Genomic DNA, 19,210 nt, shown 5'->3' with positions numbered 1-19,210 from the left:
CAAAGGATATATATATATACGTATATATATATGTATATATATACATATATATACATACATATATATATTCCTTATATATAATATAAGGTATTAACTATGGAAGTGAAATGTGCAGCCCACTACAAGCACTCTACAACCTGGAAGACAACAAATGCTACCATTTTGGCTCTTTGTACGTTCAAAGCATTAGAAGCAGGCAGGCTCATAGAGGTTATGATGTGCCATTTGTGTTTTCTACCAACCTCCAGCAGATTCAATAATGTCCATTCACATGAACAACAATGTTCTCTACGTGTACACAGCCACCTAAAATCTCTATTGGATACATTGACAAAAATACATGGAAGTTATGCTTGACCAGTTTTTAAGGTACTTTTCTTCATATACTGAAGCTTTCAAATAACATTAACCATCACAGTTGAAAATATGACATTTCCCCTAATTTAACAAAAAGAACCTTTATCAGTGTAGTGTTCATTTCCACAGAGACTCATTCTCTACTTTTGTCCCATTAAACTTCTTTATGGTTGCCTAGACTTGTGTCTTTATTTTTTTTTTTTTTTTTTTTTTTTGGTTCTTTTTTGGAGCTGGGGACCAACCCAGGGCCTTGGCTTCCCTAGGCAAGCGCTCTACCACTGAGCTAAATCCCCAACCCTCTTTATTCTTTTTTAAAGCTCATTTTACTAACTTGTCTTTCACTACTGACGCTACAGAACATTTTCTTTGCCAGGAACAGAAGCTACACATGACATTCAATACAGTGAAGAGCATCAGATTCTATCTTCCTCCAACGCTAAGCAGAAGTTCTAGGTGGCCATTCTTTCCTTATCCTCGATAGGAGTCTTTTCAGTTGGTCTTCAGGATGTCACAATATGATGCTATATTCTGGTAATGGTGGTTCTATCCTATTACCATTTTGGATTTTTCTGCCTTAAAAATCTTGTGATATTCTAGCTCCGTAATCATAAGGAGCTTTAATCAACCTGCCTCAATTCTACCATGATAGACGATGTCTACTTCAAAATAAAATGTCATCTGACCTTAAGTGTTGAAATGCCAGAGTAGTGGCATTATTCTTCATGCCTTTATCAATACCCTGTAATTACTAACCCTTAAACCCAGCTGCTTACTTGAGATCTTGTACTGACTTCTTTAGACACTTGCTAAGGCAAGAATAGTATTCACTTCCTTTCCTCATCCACTCCCCACAAGTCCTCCTGTCTTATCTCTCCATAGATTCTTTTCCAACTCAGAGGCACTACTATCCTCTTGTTTTTTTTTTTTTAAACTGTTACTTTATGTGACCCTCAGAGTTGTGGTCTGCATGTCATCATTATTTTAGAAGCTCATGTCTTTCTTATTTCATGATGAAAATGGAAATGTTTTTCCATAAAGGTCATTTTGTTACATTTTTGACACACTTTATCTTTCCATTGCCTTAATTCTTTTTTTTTATCTTTATTAAATTGGATATTTCTTATTTACATTTCAAATGTTATTCCCTTTCCCGGTTTCCACGACAACATCCCCGTAACCCCTTCCCATCCCCTTCTATATGGGTGTTCCCCTCACCATCCTTCCCCCATTCCCCCCGCCAAGAATCCCGTTCACTGGGGGTCCAGCTTGGCAGGACCAAGGGCTTCCCCTTCCACTGGTGCTCTTACTAGACTATTCATTGCTACCTATGCAATTGGAGCCCAGGGTCAGTCCATGTATAGCCTTTGGGTAGTGGCTTAGTCCCTGGAAGCTCTGGTTGGTTGGCATTGTTTTTCATATGGGTTTCAAGCCCCTTCAGCTTTATCAGTCCTTTCTCTGATTCCTTCAACAGGGGTCCCATTCTCAGTTCAGTGGTTTGCTGCTGTCATTAGCCTACGTATTTGCAATATTCTGGCTGTGTCACTCAGGAGAGATCTACATGCAGTTCCTGTCAGCCTGCACTTCTTTGCTTCATCCATCTTATCTAGTTTGGTGGCTATATATATATGGGCCACATGTGGGGCAGGCTCTGAATGGGTGTTCCTTCAGTCTCTGTTCTAAACTTTGCCTCGTTATCCCCTCCCAAGTGTATTCTTGTTCCCCTTTCAAAGAAGGAGTTCCCCTTTCAAAGCATCTGCATTTTGGTCATCCTTCTTGAGTTTCATGTGTTCTGTGCATCTAGGATAATTTGAGCATTTGGGCTAATATCCACTTATCAATGAGTGCATACCCTGTGTGTTTTTCTATGATTGGGTTACCTCACTCAGGATGATATTTTCCAGCTACATCCATTTGCCTATGAATTTCATAGTCATTGTTTTTGATAGCTGAGTAATATTCCATTGTGTAGATGTACCACATTTCTGTATCCATTCCTCTGTTGAAGGGCATCTGGGTTCTTTTCCAGCTTATGGCTGTTATAAGGCTGCTATGAACATAGTGGAGCATGTGTCTTTGTTGTATGTTGTAGCATCTTTTGGGTATATGCCCAAGAGAGGTATAGCTGGGTCCTCAGGTATTGCAATGTCCAATTTTCTGAAGAACCTCCAGAATGATTTCCAGAATGGTTGTACCAGTCTGAAATCCCACCAACAATGTTCTTATCATTTCCCACAGCATATCATGTTCATTGTCTGTTGTTCAAAAGGAGCATGTAAGACCTGAAAAAGTGTGGCTGAGGTTTATTATTAAAAATTCAAATTACCTAGAACATGAATTCATAGCCAAAAGCAAACTTTTTACAAATATCTAGTATCTGTCCTCTCTTCACTTGGTGATGATGTATTAATACATCATCACAAGAGTTACAACCCTTACAGTGCTTAGACACAAACTGTTAATTCACCAACACAAGATAAACCTAGGTAACTACTCATCCTTTTCAGGATATAATAGATTTTGTGAAATCATAAATCAGGTAACAGTTTTGTGAGATGGCATGTACATATATACACATAGACATACACACAACACACATGAACACATATCTGTATATATGCATATACACACATACATACTATACATACACTTATTTTATTCTTGAATTGATAAGAAAAATCTCAGAATGTCAATGAGAATATTTCAATTTATTTTACACTCTATGAAATATTGATAATTTTCTCCAAATTATCAATATTACATTTAGATGTTATTCTATTTCCCCCGCTTTTACTTCATGTGTGTTTTTCTAAATGTGTTTGTGTGTGTGTGTTTGTGTGTGTGTGTGTGTGTGTGTGTGTGTGTGTGTGTGTGTGTGTGTGTAGTATGAGTGTGGGCATAGAGGATAAGGCCAAACAAGCAATAAAAAAATTCATCTTCATCTTCAACCTTGTGTGAACTAGAGTCTATTGTTGTTCCTCTTACTACTTCACTGTATCAGCACTGAACTGAAATAAGTAAGTACTGCATAGCATTATTTTGTTTCTGGATATTGAAATGTAAATCATCGTGCTTATCTATGAAATATTGTAATAGTAGAGCCATCTCTCCATCTTGTTCTAGACTTGTTAATGAGGAAAAACTAAATAATTCAAGCCATAAAAATATATGATATGACATGCAAATTGATCTCAGTTAAGTAGAAAATAAACAGCTTTGGGGAGAGTCTTCATAAGAATAGTTAGTCTCATTGAAGTCTCTTGCTTCTTCCAGAAAGGTTACAGTCACCATTCATGTGTCAATTATTCGGCTAATCTGTGAAACCAGGATGCTTTTATGACTATAAATATTGGTGATATTGTGAATTTAAAAGGTCTGTAGTCTTATATTTCAAGTTATACACTGCATTTAGATGCAGTATTGTTCCCATCTAAATTCATAAATATTTAAATTTTAATTATTTTCTTTGGTTTTCTTTCTTTTATATTATTTAGGCACTTCAGGTAATAGCTTAAAATCTATAATGATTAATAAATTTTAATATAATTCATAAAAATAGAAATATAACTGTAAAATAGATTATATAACCACATATATATGTTTAATGAACATAAATGTACAAAATTGAATAAATCTATTTTTTGTCACTCTTGAGAATTCAAAATGCTGTTTCATGCTATAATATACTGCTGGAGAAAAAAGTAAAAGGTATGAATTCAGCTAAAGCTTCTGAGACTATGTATTTAGGGAATGTGTGCCTCTCTTAAGTAAAAATTAAAAATTAAATACTACCAAGGACTTTCTTCTCTGTGTTAGCGAAGCCGAAATGCAGCATCTCAGTGAAAAAATATATTAATATTTTGTTTAATATCACTATCTCAGCAGGGCATCAGAATTGTTTAATTTTCCCCTTTACAGTTACCAAACATTGGTGATTTAGAGGTATTATAAGATCTGGAACTGACTCTGTATTTTCTTGGTATAATATAAATCACAGCAAAATGGTAGGTTTTGTATTCGAGTAAAAATTCCATTTTACCTGTACATATTTTTGGGGGGTGTGTGTAGAATTTTTTATTTACATTGAAGTGATTTGACAAAATAAGTAATGAAAGCTCTTCATGAGCCATTGCTGAAAATGGTCCCTATATTAACTAATCAGCTTATGATGCACATACATGGATACAAGCATAACAGTCATAAACATAAAACAAATAAATTTCTGAATAAATTTTAGATAGGCTCTTACTGTGTACTGAACTGTCCTAGAACTAAATATGTAGGCCATGCTGGCTCCAAATTCAGATTTGTGAGTCCCTACCTTTTTGGTGCTAAGATTAAAGGAATGCACCATCACAGCAGGCTTATAACTGAAAATTTAAAAATAGAATGCCTAAATAGCGATTAGAATAGGATGATGATAGGTTCAAAGGCCTAAGAAGGCTATATTTGGAGGTCTGTTTCAAAAAAGGTGACCTATCTCATTTTTTAAAATTGGATATTTGTTTTTATTTATATTTCAAATGTTATAACCTTTCCTGAACCCAAAAACCCACCCCTTCCCACCTCCCCACCCTGACTTTCTCCTACATTGGGTGTTCCAACCTTGGCAGGACCGAAGGTTTCTCCTACCTTTGGTGCCAAACAAGGCCATCCTCTGCTGCCTAGGCAGCTGGAGCCATGGGCCTGTCCATGTGTACTCTTTGGATAGTGTTTTAGTTCCTGGGAGCTCTGGTTGATTAGTATTGCTATTCTTGTGGGGTTGCAAACCCCTTCAGCTCTTTCAATCCTTTCTCTAACTCAACCAATGGGGACCTTGTTCTCAGTTCAACGGTTGGTTGTAAGCATTCATCTCTGTGTTTGTCATGCTCTGGCAGAGCCTCTCAGGAGACAACTACATCATATTCCTGTCACCATGCACTTCTTGGCATCAGCATCTGGGTTTGGTGGCTGTATGTATATGGGATGGATCCCCAGGTGGGGCAGGCTCTGAATGGCCATTCCTTCAGTCTCTGCTCCAAACTTTGTCCCCATGTCCCTTCCTATGAATATTTTTGTTCTTCCTTCTGAGGATTGAAGCATCCACACTTTTGTTGTCTTTCTTCTTCAGCTTCCTGAGGTCTGTGGATTTTATATTGAGTAACCTGAGCTTTTTGGCTAATGTATGTATGTAATGTATGTTCTTTTCTGATTGGGTTATCTCACTCATGATGATAATTTCTAGTTCCATCCATTAGCCTATGAATTTCATGAAGTCATTTTTTTTTTTGGTTCTTTTTTTCGGAGCTGGGGATCGAACCCAGGGCCTTGCGCTTCCTAGGCAAGCGCTCTACCACTGAGCTAAATCCCCAACCCCGAAGTCATTTTTTAATAGATTATTAGTATTCCACCGTGCAAATGTACCACATGTTCTGTATCCATTCCTCTGTTGAAGGACATCTGGGTCATTTCCAGTTTCTGGCTATAATAAATGAGTCTGCTACGAACATAATGGAGCATGTGCCCTTGTTTTATGTTGAAGCAACTTTTGGGTATATGCCCAGCAGTGGTATAGCTGGGTCCTCGGGTAGTACTACACCTATGTCCATATTTGTCTATGCCCAAACTCCATGCCCTCTTTCCTTCTCTTTAGAAAGAAAACAAGAGTTTTTAAAGTGCATAAATAAACACATTAAAAACAAAATCTGAACTAATCACATACAAACAATATATCAGTAAGAGAAAAAATACCCAATGAAACCATTATGAGTCAAAAAACCAGTCTGAGTTTACATATTTTGCTTACCTTCTGCATGAGACAGGGTTTGCTCTTAAGTGATATATATATATATATATATATATATCTTTTGATATTCCTCTAGAGAAAACTACTTTTTGCTTTCCAAAGAGTTTTCAGAATCAGCTTTTGCTTAGGAGGTGGAAACTGAGTTTATTCCTCCATCTCAGTGTGGCATCCCATTTGCCAAAAAAAACATGTGTAGACAGTCTGCGTGCTGCTACTACTTCTGAGAGTTCATATCTGCATCAGTCTTGCTGTTCTGAGAATGCATTGTTTCCTTGGAGTCATAAACCTCTCTGATACAAGTTTTTCTTTAAAACATTGATTAATTCTGTTCTTGTACTACCTGAGGGCACAGCTATACCACTCCTGGTCATATACTCAAAAAAATATGCTCCTACATATAACAAGGAAACATGTTCTACTATGTGAATAGCAGCCTTATTTATAATAGCCAGAAGCTGCAAACAACCCAGATGTCCCTCAACAGAGGAATGGATACAGAAAATGTGGTACATTTATACAATGGAGAGTACTACTCAGCTATTTAAAACAATGAATTCATGAGATTTTTAGATATAGGGATGGTAGTAGAAAATATCATCCTGAGTGATATAACACAGACACAAAAGAACACACATGGTCACATGGTATGCACTCACCGATAAGTGGATATTCGCCTAAAAGCTCGGAATACACAAGATGCAACTTTCAGACCATATAAAGCTCAAGAAGAATGAAGACAAAGTGTGAACACTTCAATCCTACTTAGAAGGGGGAACAAATTAATCTTGGGAGGTAGAGGGTGGGAGGGACCTGAGAGGAAGAGAGGAGGGAAAGAGGAAAAAAGGGTGGCAGGATCCGGTGTGGGAGGAGACAGGGGATATGTACAGAGTTTCAGGAAATTGAAAGAAGGTGTATAGCTGTGGAGAATGGGGAATTTGGGGTAGCTATTAGAAAGACCCAGAGGCAAGGAAAGCAAGAGGCTCCCAGGACCCAACGTGGATGACATTAGCTGAAATATCCAACAAAGGGAAGAGAAAACCTATAGAAGGCATATCCAAAGGTTAGGCATGGCCCCTAGTTGAGGGATGGTGCCACCCACCCATCTTGAAAAATATTAACACAGAACTGTTCCTGTCTAAAGGAAATGCAGGGACAAAGAGTAAAGCTTAGACTGAAGGAAAGGGCGTCCCTCATAGAAGAAAGCAGAAGAGGGGATGGGATAGAGTATTTGTGGAGGGGAAACCAGGAAGGAGGATAGCATTTGAAGTGTAAGTAAAAAAATAACCAATAAAAAATAAAAAAATAAGTGATTAAAATATGTAGTGAAGAATTTTCTTCCATCACCTCAAATTTTTAAAAAAAAAAAGGATCACTGTAAAAATGACTGACAGAGTTTGATGAGATAACAGGAGATAAATTATTGGGTTTTCTGATATTTTTACTTGCTATCCGTTACTAATCATCAGTTATTTATTTAGGTTTGGAATCCAGTTACAGTTGGTTAATTATTGATGTGTCACACATCTAAGCATGTCTCTTTAGCAGTTATTCACCATATTTCACAGTCTATTGCATTATTTACCTGAAATCTTTTCACTATATTGGGAACATAGTGAGTTCAACTATTCTATAAGTAACCACGGACTATTATAAATAAAATTACTTCATAAACAATATATTTATGAAATTTATTTTGTCTCAAAATGTCCTTTGCTGAAACATTTTTTCTTCAAAAGAACTGGTTAAACCGTAGTTTTTGACCCAGGTCATCTGGGGACTTTTCTTTAGAATCTGAAAAGCTCTAAAGAGGGAAGAATATATTTTCTGCTCAGTGCCCTGGACAAAGGGACTTAAAGTATTTATCACAGTGGAGAGTTTGCAGAGGAAAGAGTTGTACTAGTTTGTAATGTAGACACCTTGGAACACCTTGGTACTACTGTGTACCCTTGGATGAAAATATCTCTAAATGAGTTGGTAAGACTAAAGGAAAAATAAAATAAAAACAGTAAATATGCTTTAAAAACATATCATAAAACAGTGTTTTCATAAGCATAGGTAAAGGAAATATTTAAGTTAAAAAGAAATCTCAAAATGAGTTATGTCAATATTTAAAATACATATTGTTATATTTGTTAACCTGAAAATAATAGAGCATGATTTCTGATATGCTACTGTTATCAGAATTTTCATAGCAACATCTCTTAGGTTTTAATCTTATTCAGACTTTCTCAATAAAAACATGTATATTAAATATTCTTCATAAGGTCTTCATAGCTCTCCTAATGTTTCATTTTGAACTGAAAGTAGAATAATCTGGATAGTAATAATTTTATATCAGTGTAAAATACTTTATGCATAAATTATTGAGCATTCAAATTCAAAGAAAATCTACTCTTTATACCAATCTGTTTCTACCAAATTTCTTTACCTAGAATTTAAATGATACACTTCTCTTCTTCACACTTCTACAGGCATAAAGTTCTTAACTAAGGCTCTGTTTGATTTTGCTTCCTTTTAACAAATTAAGTTCTGCCTTAAATTAATTAATTTATCTTAATTATGGTTACTGCTTCTTCTCTTCATCCAAATTCCTTCCCTGCCTCTCTACTCATCAGGATTCATCCCTCTTTCTGTCTCTCACTAGTGAAAAACAGCATAGATGATTCTGCACATGTTCTTGTGCTACCTTTGGTTCTTCTGGCTCCCCAATTCTTCCTCCACATCTTCAGTGAGATTCCCTTCTAATTTCTGCCTAATATTTGACTGTAGATGCTAGATGAAGCCTCTCTGATGACAATTAGGCTAGGCGCCAATTTATGAGTCTAGCAGAATATCATTAGGAATCATTTCAATTGAGTTTGGTTCTATCAAAGGTCTTTAAAATGTCCAGTGTTTGGATCCAGCCATCCAGTCAAAGTGAGGAGCATAGATTTCAAGATGTACCAGTCATTGTATGGCCACTTCATCAATATCTGCATCACCTTTACCCCAGAACATCTTGTTGATAGGACAAATTGCGTTCAAAATTATGTTGTAGGGTTGATGTTCTGCTGGTTTAGTGAAGATAGCTGGTTCAGGCTTTAGATTCCCAGAAATTACGAGTTTTCCCTCAGCTCATCCTCATAGGTTCCTGGAGTTTCCATTGAACTAGGTTTTTAGCTTGCCCCAATATGTCTCACTATTCCAGTTGTCTTCCTCAATCTCCTTCCATCCTCCCTCCTTTTACAATCCCAACTTTTCCTGTTATACCTTTCCACCTCTCATGTTCTATTCCATCTACCTATCACAGAGAGATCCATGTGTCCCTTTTTGAGCCCTTCTTGTTACTTAGCTTCTCTGCATATATGGAGTATAGCATGATTATCCTTTCCTTGCAGCTAATATATACTTATAAGTGAGTACATACTATCTTTGTCCTTCTGGAACTGGGTTCCTTCACTAAGGATGTTGTTTTAGTTGTTTGCTTGGTTTTTGTTTTTCTGGTTGTTTTGTTTTGTTTTATCTGTTTGGTTTTCTGTTTGTAAATTTTTTTGTAATTCCACCTATTGACCTGTCTGTTTTATAATTCTGTGTTTCTAAAAGCTCAGTAGATTCCACTCTGTAAATATACCACATTTTCTTAATCCATTCTTAAGTAAAGGGACATCTATATTATTTCTAGTTTCTCTCTATAATGAATAAAGCTGCTATGAATATACAAGAGCGTGTGTCCTTGTGATATGATAGATCATCATTTAGGTATATACCCAAAAGAAGTATAACTGGATTTCGGGGTAAAAAAATTTCCAATATTCTGCCATATTGATTTCCAAAATGGGTATACAAGTTTGCTCCCCTTACTCCACATCCTGTCTTGCACAAGCTATCACTTTTGTTTAATATTTTTGCCATTTGGACACGTGTAAAATAAAATCTCAGAGTTGATTTTATTTGCATTTTGGATAGCTAAGTATACTGAACATTTTGGGGGTTCATCTGTGGAAATTTCTCTGTTTCGATCTGTACTCCGTTTTTAATTAAGATCATTTGTTTTTGTTTGTTTGTTGATGTCTTGTTTCTTTTTTTGTGTGTGTGTCTTTTTTTTTCTGGAGTTGGGGACCAAACCCAGGGCCTTGTGCTTGCTAGGCAACCACTGAGCTAAATCCCCAACTTGATGTCTAGTTTCTTGAGTTCATTATATTTCGTTAAAAGTAGCCCTCTGGCAGATGTGGGATTGGTGAAGATCTTTTTCCATAATGTTAGTTGGCATTTTGTGGTTCTCTGAGACTGAATTGACAATCAGGGAACCTGTATGGGACTGACATAGGCACTCTGCACAAATATTACAGTTGTGTAGCTCAGTCTTCTTGTGAGACTCCTAACAGTGAAGGCGAGGCTATTTCTGATACTTTTGTAGACTATTTCCCTCACATGGGGTTGCCTGATACAGCCTTAAAAAGAAGAGAGATAATTTGTCTTACTAGTAGATAATTTGTCTGCTCTAGTAGAAAAGGTCTCTGATGATGGCTGAGCAGTTGTGGCATGGTGGACTGTGAAAGGAAGCCTGGTGAGGTCAGGGTAGGGCTTCAAGCCCAGAGACCTAGAAGGGCTGTAAGAGCTTTGCCTGCTCCCGATTCAAGGCTCCTGTCAGGTAGCCACAGGCTCCCATAGAGACAATTGTGGCCATCCGCCCTGTAGGAAGAGCACCCACAAGTCCCTCCTCATGTAGATGAGGCGTTCAGGTCAAGACAATAGGAAGCACCTGCTGTCAGATCCAACCTATCCCAAAACCGTGTATGAGATCCTGTCCAGAAGGAATAAAGATGTGTGAGAATTACTCTGTTGTCTGATAGCATCCGTCACAAGAACAGTAACTCCCTCATCAAGAAGCACTTAAAGAAATGTCCAAATTCCTTATTCACCAGAGGAAGGCAAATCAAAACAAATGTGAGATTCTACCTTATACTAATCAGAAGGGCTAAGATCAAAACTTAGGTGGTCACCGTGAAATAGCCCATCACAAAAATTGTTGATAAATCATTTGGAGAATGAATTTATTTTCATACAAATATGATGTTTTCCTTTATAAACATTGTGTATGTATCTATCTGTCTGTGTATGCCAGATGTATGTAGGTGCACACAGGGACTCTGAGTAGGGTGATAACAATAGCGAACTGCTTGATGTAGTTGCTTTAAACTTAACTCAGGTTCTCTGGAATAGCAGAATCATTCTTAAATGCTGATCTATTCCTACAGTAAAGAGAATGATTTTTTTAAATCAACAGTCAATATTAAATAATATTTAGTCCATGTTTGTACATTAGTTTGAAGTCTCTCTTTTCTATCTTAAAATCATGAGAAATGCTTGCATGATATAACAGTGAAATGAAAATATTCTTATCAACGATAATCCATTGAATTTTATTAATATCCACTGTGCTGGCAAAAAAATAATCCTGGTTTTAGTTACCTATTAATTCAATGAATCACATATTGGTTTTCCCATTATTGATTCATACATTTGTTACAATTTTTCTTGACACACTAGAGAGAAGAGAAAACTGACTTATATAGTCAAATTTATTTATTTTTAATTTTTTCATTTGCAAATAGCATGTATCATTCAATTTGTTCTGTTTTCCTCCATTCTTATATGACAATGTGTTTACAATCTGTAAAGAAGACAGTATTTACTCATAGAATGTCTCACCTACTCTTATTTGAGGATCAGTGGGAAGGCTCAGTGAGAAACAGCTATGGTGTGCAAGGCTGGCAACCTGAACTTGATCACCAAGTAAAGATGGCTAAAAGTAGAAATTACAAAGTTGACTTTCAGTCTCCACATATCTGTGATGACCTAAAACCCCATCATCACATTACAAAAGCAAATAACAGAAAAAAAATTAAGACGAATTTCAGTGTTCTTACATATTATAGCATCTCTAGATAATTCCCTAGACGGCAATACTTCAAGATAAAGTGCCAAATGGATAACTAATGGAGATTTGAAGAAGTATGGATCCTGAAATAATATATCCATGTTCATAGCATATCAACAAGTATTGTGAGATAATATTTGATTGCTGATTATCCAGTGTCATGACATCTTTACAGTATTCATGAAAATGATGCTTTGGGTACACACATTACATATTTAATGGCTTTTATATTTCCATCTGTTAAGCATTTTAAATTTAATATTATTAAAATGTTTTGACAAAACAGGACTTGTTAAAGGTACACCTTCTTCCCTTGGATTAGGTAGCTCTGTAGCACAATCAATAATGCATTGGAATTCTAGAGATTAAAGATATATTTATAATCAAAATATACAAGTGAATTTTTTCTGCTGAAGTATACCAAAAAATTATCAAAAACATTAAATCATTAAAAGACAACAGAAAATATTAAACAGAAAATAAACAATATAACTAACATGAATCTTTTTCTTTACAGTGGTATAATCTGATGCCAGCACTTGTCTAATCCATACAAATGTACTCAGTATCCAACCCATAAACAGCATGCACTCCTTGAGGTCTGTTAGCTTTACTTGGGCACATCCTGAACTTGAGTAAACAGAATTATGGAATTAGAGGTTAGAGGATCTGAAGTTAATGATCCTTGAAAGATGATACATTTTATTTAGTGTCATTTGTACTTATTTATCTCTTTTATAGCTCACATTTATTATTTATTTTACCTAAGTAATGTGATTTTTAAAAACGGTTATCAATATTATGTACTATGATTGATTTTGAGGGAATACTATCTCTGTAAGTAGCCCAGGCTGGACTTGATCTTACAAATTTCCTGATTCAATCTCATCAATGGTAAGTTTACAGATACTTAATGTTATTTATAGTCTACAGCAGTTACTCTATTAATTAAAGATAAAATAAATATTTTGAAAAGAAGACATTTTGTGATTTCAGTATTGCATAAGAGTTTTGAGTGCTATGGATTTTTCCTATAATAAATACAGAACTCTATCCTTTCTGTTGAAGAAGTTATTTATGTGTTACTTGATAAAAACTGTCATTTTATCACTTTCAAATGAAAAACATTGTATTACCTTTCTTTCAAACAATAGTCTATTGTACTTTGTGAAAATAAGTTTTACTGATATGTTCTGTTGGCTTTAAGTTGTAAACAATGAATCTATAACTAAGCAAAAATTGCTGTAAACAAAATACTCAATTTTTAAAAGAACATTTCAAACATTCAAGTATTTTTAAACAACTTAATATTTATTTTGAAGAAAATAGATTATCTTGTTATCATAGAACAAGAAAACTATAAAATAGTGTTAAACTATTATAAATAAGTATAATTTTAACATGAAAAGTGTGCTTATAGTATCTAAAAGTTTCCTATTTTAAATCAGACTGGAAAGATTTTTAAAGTGATTATTGTGGCTGTTTCTGGTCATTGATGCAAATTGGCAGATGGTATAACAGAGCTATTTTAAGCCACCTATCCGTCTGCCCAGTCAGTTAAGATGGATATATGATTTATCACAAAACCATTGATCTCAGTATTATGCTAAAGCAATACAATCAAGAGTTTGATTCACATGGATATCAGATTTGTTGATGTAATTATGTGGTAATAACCCTAGGCAGTAATCAGCATAACAGATGGTGGCTTCCAAGAACTGAGCAAACTATGCCTATAATTACATATCCAACCTCACTTAGGGAAGTATATACATAACGCAGTCACTGAATTGCTGTAAAACCTAACTTACTGGACTCTGAACACTATTAATTTGTTTGCAATTATAATACATGGATATTTTTCATGTATATTTTAATGAACATATTTGCTAATTGCATGCATGTTCATAGGTATTAAACTTAATTTACAGACTCCTATGTAGCACATTTAAAAATTTTGCAATATTAATTTAACACACATATATAACATCTAAGATATGCATCTCTGTGTATGTGTATACATACATGTAAAGCCCAGAAGATAGTCTTAGATATCATACTAAGGAAATCTGTTCATTGTCTTGGAGACAGACTCATTGGTTTAATGCAGTAATTAGATTGGATGAGATGACTTTTTTCATCTTCTCCTAAACAAGGGGAATAAAAATGGGCAACATAATGTCTGGCACATTGAGTTCTGGGAATTGAAGTTAGTTTTACTTGTTTATAGGGCAAGAACTTTTTGAACTGAATCATCTCTCAATTATTGGTAACATAATTTTAACTAAAGTATTTCTTGACACTTATTCAAGTAACATTATATGTCTGTTTAGTGAGCAAAATCAGAAAGTAAATATGCCATTTGCAAGATAAAATATGTATGTGGGGGGCTGGGGATTTAGCTCAGTGGTAGAGCGCTTACCTAGGAAGCGCAAGGCCCTGGGTTCAGTCCCCAGCTCCGAAAAAAAAGAACCAAAAAAAAAAAAAAAGTATGTATGTGGATTTGTACAGTAATATGTTAAGGAGTGGAGAAGAGCATGTGCTCTTCTGACAAAATCTAGACATCATTTCCCTAGCATCCACATGGCTGCTACCTGTACAAGGAGCTCTAAGTCGACTCAGTGCCTTCTGGCCTCTGCATGCACACATTTGGTATAATAATATGCACATTAGACATGCATACACATTTTGGAAAAAAAAGAGATTAGACTTCAGGAATGCTATCTGTCATAAACATTTCAAAATAATTGGTAACCTATGTAAGGGGACCATCAGAAATAGTAACTAAATTCTTGATCTTAGAGCATAAGCCATTGGTGTTTTGTTCAGGAAAATTTCTCCAGTGCCCATGTGTTCGAGATTCTTACCCACTTTTTCTTCTATTAGTTTGAGTGTATCTGGTTTGATGTGGAGGTCCTTGATCCACTTGGACTTAAGCTTTGTACAGGGTGATAAGAATGGATTAATCTGCATTCTTTTACATGCTGACCTCCAGGAGAATCAGCACCATTTGCTGAAAATGCTATGTTTTTTTCCATTGGATGGTTTTGGCTCCTTTGTCAAAAATCAAGTGACCATAGGTGTGTGGGTTCATTTCTGGGTCTTTGATTCTATTCCACTGGTCTATCTGCCTATCTTTGTACCAATACCACAGAGTTTTTTTTTATCACTATTGCTCTGTAATACTGCTTGAGTTCAGGGATAGTGATTCCCCCGGAAGTCCTTTTACTGTTGAGAATAGTTTTAACTAACCTGGGTTTTTGTTTTTCCAGATGAATTTGCAAATTGTTCTGTCTAAATCTGAAGAATTGGATTGGAAACTACAAAGATTCTGTAAGGCAAAGGATGCTGTTGTTAGACCAAAACGGCAACCAAAAGATTGGGAAAAGATCTTTACAAATCCTACAACAGATAGAGGGCTTATATCCAAAATGTACAAAGACCTCACAAAGTTAGACTGCAGGTAGACAAATAACCCTATTAAAAATGAGGTTCAGAGCTAAACAAAGAATTCACAGCTGAGGAGTGCCAAATGACTGAGAAGCACCTAAGGAAATGTTCAACATCTTTAGTCATATGGGAAATGCAAATCAAAACAACCCTGAGATTCTACTTCACACCAGACAGAATGGCTAAGATCAAAAATTCCGGTGACAGCAGATGCTGGTGAGGATGTGGAGAAAGAGGAACACTCCTCCATTGTTGGTGGGATTGAAGACTGGTACAGCTATTCTGGAAATCAGTCTGGAGGTTCCTCAGAAAATTGGACATTGCACTACCTGAGGACCCAGCTATACCTCTCTTGGGCATATACCCAAACGATGCTCCAACATACAACAAAGACACATGCTCCACTATGTTCATAACAGCCTTATTTATAATAGCCAGAAGCTGGAAAGAACCCAGATGCCCTTCAACAGAGGAATGGATACAGAAAATATGGTACATCTACACAATGGAATACTACTCCGCTATTGAAACAATGACTTTATGAAATTCATAGGCAAATGGATTGAACTGGAGAATATCATCCTGAGTGAGGTAACCTAATCACAGAAAAACACACATGATATGCACTCATTGATAAGTGGATATTAGCCCAAATGCTCAAATTACCCTAGATGCACAGAAAATGTGAAATTCAAGAAGGATGACCAAAATGCGAACACTTCACTCCTTCTTTAGAAGGGAAACAAGAATATACTTGGGAAGGAATAGGGAGGCAAAGTTTAGAACAGAGTTTGAAGGAATGCCCATTCAGAACCTGCCTGACATGTGGCCCATACATATACAGCCACCAAACTATCTAAGATGGATGAAGCAAAGAAGTGCAGGCTGACAGGAACTGGATGTAGATCTTTCCTGAGAGACACAGCCAGAATATGGCAAATACATAGGCAAATGCCAGCAGCAAACCACTGAACTGAGAATGGGACCCCCGTTGAAGGAATCAGAGAAAGGACTGAAAGAGCTTGAAGGGGCTTGAGACCCCATATGAACAACAATGTCAACCAACCAGAGCTTGCACATAGAATGACCCTGAGCTGCAACCTCATAGGTAGCAATGAATAGTCTAGTAAGAGCACCAGTAGAAGGGGAAGCCCTTGGTCCTGCCAAGACTGAACCCCCAGTGAACATGATTGTTGGGGGGAGGGCGTAATGGGGGGAGGATGGGGAGGGGAACATCCATAGAGAAGGGGAGGAGGAAGGGTTAGGGGGATGTTGGCCTGGAAACAGGGAAAGGTAATAACAATTGAAAAGTAAATAAGAAATACCCAGTTTAATAAAGATGGAGAAAATAATAGTAACTCAAGTACGACTAAGATCTAGACATAGATTTATAATAACAATAAGTGAGCAGAACTCAACTAAAAACTGGAAGTTTGGTTACCTATTTAAAAATTTTTACTAGAAATGCTAAGCACAGCTGAGAGTCCCAAGCCAGGCTCAGAGCAATTGAAAAAATATATCAAATAAAACGTGTGGAAGAGTGATCAGAGTTATAGAAAAATGTAGAGAAAAGAAGACCTAACTAAGACACTTAACATAACTAAGACACTTAGACATAACTCCTTCTCATGTGTAGGTGAAACCAAGGGAAAGACTGTTGCGAAAATAAAACAAATCACAGGAAGACCTTGATGAAAAATTTCAAACAGTAATAATTTTTTGAAATAAAAAATAGTACCAAATATAAAGAGATTAAATATGTTGATACTGAGAATCATATAATTATTTTTGAGAGCATATTGGTATTTCCCTATAAAATGAAAAAATACATTAATCACATGATCTGATTAAAAACTCATATTAAAATATCAGCTAATCATCATAATCCAATTATTTACAAAACTACTTGATTTAGTAAAGGGTATTAATGTATCAAGATAATCCAGTCAGAGAGGAGGGTAGAAGCTGACTGATGTGTTACAATCTTCTATATTAGTGTTTTTATGGAATTATTGTATGTGAATGAGTGGGTCTCTGATTTGTGTGACTTCTGTCTTTTGGCTCAATTCTCTGTTACTTTGCTTTGTTCAACTTTGTTGTGACAATTTTGATTTTTCTTATTGTATCTCATATTTTTATATTTTTAAAAAATAAATGAATGAGAGAATGAATTGTCTTTATAACTCCTGGGAGAAGGAAATCAGTTTTCTGTAATACAGTGATAGTAAAAATACCAACCATTCCAGGACAGGCCTCATGTTCAGGAGTAGTCTTGTTATGTACTTTTATTATTGTTTGGTGTATCTTTCTTCTTTTCTTTTCTTTTCTTTTCTTTTCCTTTCTTTACTTCTTTTCTTTTTTCTGTCTTTTTTCCAATTTTTTCTTTTGTTATTGGTGGTAAAGGAGTTGTTGTTTTGGTTTGTTTTTCTTTTGGGGTATTGTTTTATTTTATTTTAATTGTTCTAAAGGGGTTATAATGTTTTAGGTTTTTATTTTGTTTTGTTTTCAAAAATAACCAGAGAAATAAGGAAGAATGAGAGGATTTGAAAAGATAGGGAAAAGGAAGAATATTGCAAAATGTATTTAGTTTTTTTTTTCTTTTCTTTCAGAGCTGGGGACCTAACCCAGGACCTTGTGCTTGCTAGACAAATGCTCTACCACTTAGCTAAATCCCGAACCCCGTATTTAGTTTTAAAAATGGTTGAAAATAGTAAAAAAAATTAAAGAGTTAACAATGTATACAGAATGCTTTATATACATTTTTAAGGAATTTTCTCCTTTTACATGTATAAATGTTTTGCTTTCATCTGTGAACTTTTACCAGATGAACGCCTAGTTCCCTTAGAAGTAATGAAATTATAGATAAAATTACAGTACTAAGCTTTTCATTTATTTATTTTATCTATATGACTGCACTGTCCTTGACGCACCAGAAGAGAGAACATCAAATTCAATTACAGATGGTTGTGAGCCACCATGTGGTTGCTGGAAATTGAACTCATGACCTTTGGAAGAATAGCCAGTGCTCTAAACTGCTCACCAGCCCTTTAAGATTTTTATTCATTTATTTTATGGAAAAATTGTAGCCCTGGCTGGCCTTGATCTTGTGATCCTCCTGCCTCTGTCTCTTTCAGCAAATCCTACCAGCATGCACCACCACAACTGCCATCCTCCTGGGTACATTGGTTGGGGGTGTAGCCCAGGGAGGAGGTATGGGATGTGGAACAGTTGAAGTGGACTGGAAGGGGAATAAAATCCGGAGTGTAAAAATAAGTAAATTAATTTTTAAAACATTACGCCACTAAGTAGAGGCTAAGAATTTAACCTGGGTGTTCTTCGAGAATCCACATGTGGCCCATACATATACAGCCACCAAACTAGATAAGATGGATGAAGCAAAGAAGTGCAGGCCAACAGGAACCGGATGTAGATCTCTCCTGAGAGACACAGCCAGAATACACAAATACATAGGCGATTGCCAGTATATAACCACTGAACTGAGAACGGGACCCCTGTTAAAGGAATCTTAGAAAGGACTGAAAGAGCTTGAAGGGGCTTGAGACCTCATATGAACAACAATGCCAACCAATCAGAGTTTCCAGGGACTAAGCCACTACCCAAAGACTATACATGGACTGACCCTGGGCTCCAACCTCATAGGTAGCAATGAATATCCTAGTAAAAGCACCAGTGGAAGGGGA

This window comes from Rattus rattus, chromosome 6 (genome assembly GCF_011064425.1).
Source record: "Rattus rattus isolate New Zealand chromosome 6, Rrattus_CSIRO_v1, whole genome shotgun sequence".
In the NCBI taxonomy this organism is placed as follows: Eukaryota; Metazoa; Chordata; class Mammalia; order Rodentia; family Muridae; genus Rattus; species Rattus rattus.
Note: the sequence above shows the minus strand (reverse complement) of the source record.